Source organism: Rhamphochromis sp. 'chilingali', assembly GCF_963969265.1.
Source record: "Rhamphochromis sp. 'chilingali' genome assembly, chromosome: 18".
Taxonomy (NCBI): domain Eukaryota; kingdom Metazoa; phylum Chordata; class Actinopteri; order Cichliformes; family Cichlidae; genus Rhamphochromis; species Rhamphochromis sp. 'chilingali'.
Genome location: NC_137945.1, coordinates 32,524,970 through 32,534,195, shown reverse-complemented (window position 1 = coordinate 32,534,195; position 9,226 = coordinate 32,524,970). Strand labels below are relative to the sequence as shown.

General features: G+C 41.4%; 1 protein-coding gene across 1 annotated transcript in view; it reads left to right on the top strand.

Moving 5' to 3' along the window:
* The first annotated feature begins 434 nt into the window (after window positions 1-434).
* LOC308385898 (uncharacterized protein) overlaps window positions 435-9,226 on the top strand; it is an 86,061-nt gene continuing 77,269 nt past the window's right edge. Inside the window, exon 1 of the mRNA XM_080865091.1 lies at window positions 435-489. The gene's annotated coding sequence lies outside the window, so the exon portion shown is untranslated. The remainder of the gene's footprint in view (window positions 490-9,226) is intronic.

Here is a 9,226-nt window from a genome sequence, read left to right as displayed (position 1 = left end):
AGCGTGCTGTGAAACCACAGTGCTGCCGTGCTTTATTACACGACTGCTGATCACAGGCTCAACACTTGATCCCCTTTATCTCAGACTCAGAGAAACTGTTGTTTAACTTAACAACCTTCACTGAATGAGGCTCCTACTCTCACTTAGCTCAGTTAAGTTTATTAACTGTTTGTTGTTTATTTCACATTGAATGTTAAATGAGTCATTTATATAGTCAGACTTGTAAGCCTTTTTCACACATCTAGTAGCACCGTGCATGTAAGTGTGTGTGAGTAGATCCACACTGGATATACGTTGGTCTTAGTTGTGTCATATTCCGTGGTGGAGTTGGCCACAGTTTACAAAGGCTGCCCTGACACTCCCACTGCACCCTCTGCCAACCAGGAGGAGGACTGTCACTGCCGAGCCAGGCGTCCTCTCTCTTCAGCGTCTCCCAGCAGAGTCGCATTCATCATTGGCTTGTTGCAGCTGAAGGAGAAAAGGAGAAAGGTAAGGACCTGTCAACACTTCTTTATTACACATGCTCTCACACAGTGTAGCTTTATGAGGAGGAAGCCTGGACAGAGTAGCTGTCCATTAGATTGCCAGCTACTCTTCCTTTCCTGGACTTCTCTGTTCTGCCCATCTCTGCTCAGGATAGTGGTTGTTGTTTCATTTACTACTTAATCTGCGATATGCATGCATCTTGTCTAAAATGCGATGTTACCACAGCGTCAGTTTGGTTTGGCCAAAACTGACCGGCCATCAGGACAACAAGAAGCTAAATATACTGCAGAAGTCATACATCAAACTCTGTGATTATGGGTCAGAGAGTTGAGGTCCTCAGCTTTACTGGAAAGCACCAGCCTCCCTGTGTGTTTCTTGGCATGTTTAAGTTACGCTGTCAGTTATGTCTGTTCCCTGAAATAACTTCTAATTACTGTATCCACTGTACAGCAACACAATAAATTGGAAACAATGGAAAAGGTGTGTGCCGGACAGTTTTTAAGATCGTCATGGATCGCATGGAAGAAAAGTGCAGTTTTCAGATGCAGTCACCAATTATCTTTGAACAAGAGATGACAGTGAAAGTTCTGCTCGGTCACTGCAGTTATTTTTGACATCAGCTGCTCGTTGGTTTTTGACAGAGGAAAGATCGGATCTGGTAAAATATTACCTGGTTTGACGAGCAGGAGATACAAAGCAGTGTATTTGTAAAGGCTGCGTTGCAAACAGAGCTCTTTCACTGATGTCTTTGTACCTTTACCTGTGCTAGCTGTGGCTGGTTGAGCAGGTCTGTAGAAACATTGGTTTAAAATGTCAGGTTACCCTGAGCCAACATGTCATCACTCTGGGCAGACAAGATGAATCTATGAACTCTAACCCTATCGCATTATGTTACTTCACTGGGATGTTTTCCACTCTTCAGATCTTCAGGTCAGTCCCTAATCAGAGCACTAATCAAGTTCATGTAACTGTAACACAAATCTAGAAAAGGCACAAAACGTGCTGTTACGTAGAAAGAAGCAATAACTGAGCAGAGAAGAAGCAAAATGTGACTTGAAATTGAAACAGCATCTGTGAAATCTCAAGTAACTGGAAAACCTGACATAAATATTGAGAATTTCATTTACCAAACATTCTTTAGTGAAATCAAAAGTGTACTGCTCATCTTTTAAACAGGAGGCATTTAATCCGACAAGATTAAATCCAGATGTGAAGTTCTCATCACAGAGAACCTCACATCTGGATCTATATTTCTTTTTGTCTGTTACTGCATATAAGTGTTACATGACAATAAACAGGGATAATCAGGCTGCAGTTCCAACGGAACAAAATGTATTTGAAGGATCAGTCCCTGATCTACCTGTGAAACCGCAGGAAATATGTTTTGGACAGTGTTCAGAATATAGAGATAAATTAATGCCAGGATGTAGCCGACGGCATGAGGTCAAAACCGAAGCGGCCTAGCAGAACTACAGGTTGTAAATAAAAGATGGACACTGCTTTGGGGTCTTACAAAGAGAAAACTTCTTCTCTAAACAATAAGAGACAATCGATATATTTCAACTGTCAGAGTTTTATATTGGTTTTGTGAGTAATATTCATGTTCGGGCACATTAACGTTTCTGTTGGGTTTTGATTACACTCATAAAGTGTCATTATCATCTGTTAAAGCCTGCATCGAGTGTTTGTCGTATTACTGAGCTGTTAGCATGCACGAGTAGAAGGCTAGCTTTTTATGTGTGAAACTGGCTTCCATTCGTTATCATCAGTTTATTTCAATTTAAGAACATCTTGCAAGTTTCTTGTATTGAAGCAGGTGTAAAATTCACTTTTTTTAGGCTTGTCTCCAATTTTCTCTACAAGGTCATGAAGAGGAAGTGGAGTTGCTTGTCCAGATCAGCTCTGGTGAAGCACACGTACCCTCTTTCTTCTTTTTGATAAGGCTCGTACTTATTCTGCTGACCCTGAATCCACCCCTAGTTATTCTGCGCTAGGTACTGGGAGCTTCCCATGATGCACTGCCTCTTCTTCACTCTCTGTGTTTATATACTCCACTTTGCATTTAATCATTAGTTCTTTTCCACAGCGTGTCTTTAGTCCTGTCTCCCTCCCCTCACCACCATCAGGTCACGGCAGATGGCCCCGCCCCTCGCTGAGCCTGTTTCTGTTGGAGGTTTCTTCCTGTTAAGTTTTCCTTCCTACTGTAGGCAGGTACTCGCTCATAGGGAGAGATCGAATTGTTGGAGTTTTCTCTGTATTGCCCTCTTACAGCACAAAGTGCCTTCAGGGACTGTTGTTGCGATTTGGTGCTATAAACAGTGGAATGAATTGAACTGAATTAATGTCGAGCAGCGTGATGAGAAAGAAATGTAGGAGCTCTTTAACATCAGGAAACACTTTCCTGTTGAGTCTGTGGGCACAATCCCCATGTGTCAAGTCACAATTATTATAAAAATGATATTTAGTTTGTCAAACATGCGCCCACCTTTTAGTAAAATAGACAGTAAAGCTGCTTTAGGGCACGAGTATCTTCTGTTTGATACGTTGCCTCAGAGAGTCACGTGCCGTCTTTGGAGAATACTTTTTGTAAGACGCAGTGGCATTAATTAAATGATGTGACACATTTATTGTTTGTTAAGCTTTCAGAGGAAATGAGTTACAAGTAGGTAAAGTGTGTGTAGAATGCAGGCGTCAGCATTTGAAAGCATTTTCTAAAGCGGATACAATGTGTCTAACTTCACGGCTAAAATAATACCGTTCCAGATTTATCCACTCAAAATGTATTGGGAAAAAAAATCATATTATTTTAACTGAGAAAGCTATAGTGTACTTGAACAGGTTGGGATCCAGTAGCAGTGCTGCTCTCCGCAGTCATCATATTACATGGACCAGTGAAAGGCGCTGAGCAATCCCAGCAACATTTATGCACCAGGAATGTTCTGGGATGCTGAAGCCAGCGGAGGCTGCTCGTGTGGTTGGTAAACTGCACTTCTGGTTTGCTAGAAGAAGAGTGAGGTTTTGGAGGAATTCAGGTTCAGTACACACCTCTCCATGTCTACTGACTGATGTGTGGAAAAGAAGAAGCGAGGAATGGTGGATGCAAAGAGAAGAAGCAAAAAGAGTGTCTGTGTGGTTTTTTCCAGACCTGGTAAAGATAAAAACAGTGAACGGTTATGAATGATCTCCACTGGTGTGTTGTTTCCCTCTTTTACTGTTGATGTTCTGTCTTTGGATGTCTTACATCTGTATCTTTTACTTTCTTTTATCCTTTTCCACCTCAGCCATTTAAAGTTGGGTTAAAAGTCCGCCTACTCTCTAAAGGAATCCAGCTGCTATAACGAAAGAGCTGTTTAGGATTTGTACTTGGACAAATACTCTCAGACAGTCAGCCCATGTTTAATATGAGCATCTGCCATTAGAGCAGCATGAAGACAGAAATGGGGAAACAGCATAACTTTAAATTTCACATCAAATCAATTGAATTGCGTCTTTACGTAATTTGTACATGGTTATAATTACTTGTATTTTAAAGTGTTGATCAGGAGTGTGTACGAATCAAGTTCTGTTCTGAGTCTTAGCCGGTCCCATCCAGTCTGACTTATTGCTCTCAGCTTGGGACTCAGCTTCACTCCAGAAAAGAGGACAGGTTGAGCTGATCTGTGCAGGCAGGCAGTGCCTACTTTTGAATCCAGCAGCCATTCATGTGGTGGAGCTAGTTCAGATACACTGTTATCTAACTGGACAGAGGCTGCTCAGGGAACAGTCGCAAAGCTTCCCTCTTAGCTTAAACTAGAATTTGCAAAGTCATGGAAAAACTCAAGCATCCCAGTTATGGCAGCGTTCGTGCGATGCAAACATTTATCATTTAGGTGAATTAGCCCACTCTGTAGACCAATCGTTCCCATGTGTCATATAAGAGATGTTTGAATTCAGTGCCCATGTGCCAAACACTTCCACTCGCTATAGTAGGAAAAGCACAGGCACAGCTAATAACCTTAATTAGGGCACTGTGCCATTTAGTTGTACAAATAAGCCATTTCACTGAGCTCACAGGCTCATGTCTGAAGAAGAAAGGGTTAGTTGTACCAAAAATGTTAGTGTCTTGAAAAATACTTGCCAGTGTTAGCAACGATTGCCTGCTTTTATGTGAAACCCACAGCTTATGCAGGTTTGTTTGGTTCTTCTCATTAAAGTGGGAATGTTGTCTCTTTTATGGTCGAGCAGGATGATTTAGAAGGCCGGTGGCTTAATCCCCGGCTCCTCCTGTTGCTCATGATGTGTCCGTCGGAGTGTGAGTGTCAGCAGTGAGAGTGCAGAGGTACAGATGAAAGCATTGTATGAGTGTGTGTGGGGGACTGGGTGAATGAGACTTGTAGTAGAAAGTGTTGTGAGTGCTCAAATTGAATAGAAAAGCGTTATATCCTCCTGAGAACCGAGGGAACGAGAATCTTCCCATTGAACTTTTTTGTGATTTCCTTCCTCTCTGGACGTTGTGGAGGCCACCCAAGCAAATGAGATATCTGTGGAAGGCCCTGCATGTCCTTTATTTAGTAGATCAGGACGTAGGAGGGTAGCTCAGAGGACATAAATGAATACGCTGGTTCTCGATAAAGAGACTTTCATAATAGGAAGCTAAATAACACTTTGGTACTGAGGCTGGTGAATTGTTCAGAAATGTGTAGAAGCCATGATGCACAGTCCAGCTGTAGTTTTATTGAAGGATGTAGGTATGAATATACATCTGTGTGCATATGTGTGTGTGTGTGTGTTTGTGGTTCTGAAAAGAAAGATTTGTACAACAGATGCTTAGTATTCACACATAAGGATGAAACATCCACACAAAGGATACTTTATACTTTCAACATGTTAGCAGTTAGCAAAGGGGGCTAGCAGCAGCCTGACATGAGACTAAAAGCAGCAACTATTCCGGCGCATGTGGTGCACTAACACTGTAATTAGCACACGCTTCTGCACAGGCTGCACTGCAGCCTTCAAAGAGGCAGGACTCATTTCTACTATTACAGCCACTGCCTCCACATTAATCACAGTTTTCCATCTTTACCCAGGATGCTATACAACTGAACAGGCTTACACATTCATAATACAGCTGTGAGACTTTGGCTCAATTAAATATGTGTTTGCATTCAAACCATCAGTTCCAGTTTTATCAGCACATTCACAGAAAATATAATTGCTGCAGTTAAAATTACCAGGACTCAATATCTAATATTACAATAAACAATATAACTACAAGTATAATGCACACATAGCTCAGTCTGTAGCTTCAGTCTGATATTTCTGCCCCTGGGGTACCTGTGGATCTCCAGACTTGCTGAATGAGTTGAGCTGTCAGGGATGCATGTGCTGAGAGCATGACCTAGTGACAGCTGAGGTCAGATGAAGCTCTCATTTGGACAGATAAACTAGCCTCACTCTGTAGACCTTTTTCATATTTTTGCACATCAGCATGGGGAAAGCAGAGGTATAATAGAGATGACTTATTCCCATTAAGTGTCTCCATTAAGCCTCATGAGACATGACAGTGAATTAACATGCACTAAATGGAATGTAGCTAACATTACTGTAGTTTTTTCTCCCTGTGAAAGTTCTATTGAATTATAGTAAATATTAAAGTTAATATTGAATAGTTTAACATTTTAATGTAACATTGTGTCTTTTCCTTTCCTTAAGTAAAGATTCGGTGTTTGCTTACAGCTGTGCACTCACACGATTCCATGACATAAAAAGTGATAGCGAGGTAACTCTCCCACCTTGACATACAGCGGACAGTGAGAAGACCTGAATAATTATATTTGGGCCTTTAAATGATCAACATGGTCAATTATTCAATTGCGCATGTTTTTTCTTTATTAACGTGGCCTGATAATGTTGCACTGATTGGAAATGTTGCAGAAAATAAAAGCTGCTCACTGTATAGTGGGTGAAAAGTATAAGCACCCTTCAAAGCTTCAGTCAATTCAGAGTCAGTATCTGTGAAAGCCACGATACATTTCCCATTGTTCTTTTTACTATTCAGGGTGCAAAATCCCAGTTAAGACCAGTGTTGAATTTTTACATTTTTACTTATGTCTGCTTATGCAGCTTAATTATCACAATAAAAAGAACATTAGCATCTCAGATTAGCAATTTTTCTACCATTCAGATCAGTCAGAAGCTAGCTACCAGCTGGTCTACTAGATAAAATGAGCAAGCAAGCTATAAAGCTAACCAACTTTAATCTAAACTATACAGTAATAAAATCTGGCACTTTCAGTCGCACTGCTATGGGCAACAAACACAAATAAGAGCTGCCTCCTAAAAAAATCTGCTGGAGTATTTTTAAAAGTAATGATATAGTAATTTCTTGCTGGAAAAGTACAACATATGGTATGTTTTTACCCCAGGACCTGGTATGTTGTCATTTGTTGTCCAACAAAATAAAGACTTTCCATGACATATTGTCCCAAAACCTGGTTCAGTCACCCGTGTAAACAAAAACAAGAATGGACAAGAAGGCATTATTATTCTGGAAGAGATCCTCCCCAACACGATAGAAACGTTTCATGGTCGTTAACAATAATGATTCAGAACAACCTTTATCGATCTTCAGTGACTCTGCAAGTGGCAACAGACCCAAACTACACAGAGATGTTTGCCTGCATCTCATATGTGGCTCGAGGACTCCATGTATCAACCTGATTAACTCACGAGTGATAAAAACAGCACCCAGCTCATCTTTTCAGTGGCTCTTAATTCACTTTAAAGCAGAAACTGGGATTCATTCTAAAACTCAGAACACACCCATGATGAACCCATGCTCCTAAACACACAGAGGCCTTTTATAGTAAACATAGAGTTTGCCCATTTCAAGCCTGTAGCAAACTTACTACCCATGTTACCTACATATAACTTATATGGCGTTTAAATGTCCATTTAATTTAAATGTATTCACCAGTTTGATCTTGTAGAGAGGAATATGTAAGCAGTAATACAAAAAAGTTACTTAATAACAATTCTTAGTGATTCCTGTCAAGGTTTTGCACACACTGCCTATTCTTTCGGTGTTTCTGGTTTAAAAATATTTCGGAGAACAAGCATTACAGGGAGAGGACCATGTCAAAGAAAGGTTGTGGTGGCTGTACTCTCTGCAGCCCACGGATCCTCCCCTGTCTTTAAAGCCTGTGCCAGCACAGCGCAGCCTTCTCTGCCATGCCTGTGTTTCTGCTCACGTTGTTATTTTCTCTGGGCCTGCCTTGTGGTCGGTGGAGCCATGTTTGTGCTGCCGAATGAAAACAGGGAAAGCTCCATCATGTGTTGCATGGTATGGCATGAAATAAAAAACTCACAAAAGAATTTTACAACACAGAGGAGGAGGAGGAGGAGGTGAGAGGAGAGGGGACAGAGGAGAGGGAGAGACAGAGATGTAGTCATTTCACAAGACACTCTGGACTCATTCTCACATCATATATCACATGCAGTATGTACCAGCTGCATATTACAACACAGTGTGTCCACTGGACGTGGGCTGAGTCCTTGCATACATGTTTTAGTGCTCAGTGTCTGTTGTTCAGGACAGAGTTCCTCTGGTAGCATGATTTAGCTCTAGCTGAAAACACACACAAAGCCAGTACGTAATGACTGTAATAACACTGAAGCATTTAAAGCAGTTATATCTTGCTCTAGCTGACCTCCAGCTGTTTGACTTCTCGTTCATGCTGTACTGACTACACACTGAGCTCGGTGACAGCAGTGAAACATTTGGTTACATGCAGGTGAAAGCGAATATGAAACAGAGTTTTTCAGCTTAGTGACAAGTTACTCCTTAAAGGCAGGCTAAATGTGCTCCAGGGCTGCAGGGTAACTGCTCACTGGGGAGCTCCCCAAGGTGGCTTAATTGCAGCCAGCTGATGGCTGGAATAGCAGCAGCTAGCAACAGCTGCAACAACATGATGGAGTGTGTCAGAATGGAAGTGTTGTACTTTTTGTTTGTCGTGAGTTTCGTGATGACAGTGGGGTAAAAAAGGAAAGGTTTCTTTCACAAGAGTTCTGCTGGCTTCAGCTGGTCTGAGGGGGGACGGCTAACCTACACATCTCCCTGGTGCACTATGTGTGGCACAGAAAGGGCAAAGTGCTGACGATGAAGCTATTCACGTACACTGATTTACTTTGAAGTAGCAAGTTGAGATAAAAATGTGTGTATTTACGTTTCATTTTGAGAAAAATGGTGTTGTTTTTGTGCTGTCTTGAGTGCAGGGAGCCAGTTTAGCACGTATTAGCGAGCCATATTGTTTCAGCACATGCAGAATATGGTTTCAATCACTTAGAAATGATAACTTGCACTGATTAACTGTTAAAACCCACGTAGTGTTTCACAGAGTGGTGAGCTCCTCCCTATCTGTACTTCTGAAACACAGCTAATGACCTGTTGCCAATCATAAAAAGAGACCAAATCAATGCTCTGAGAGCTTTGATAGTTTCTAGTTCCTGGGCTGGGAAATCCCTCTATGAGTTATGACAATGATGAGCAGGTTCATGGTTTGAAAATCTCTTTAAGCCATAGGCTCCTTAGCTACACAGGAAGTCTCATTTCCTCCTCGTGTTTCCACCACATCTGAGAAACTGTGAACAATATTCAAACTGATAACAGAGTGAAAAACAGCATCAATGACTGTCATATGTTTTCACACAGGAAGGAACAATGTGACAGTCAGAGTCATTGTGTCCTTATTGTGTTTGATGT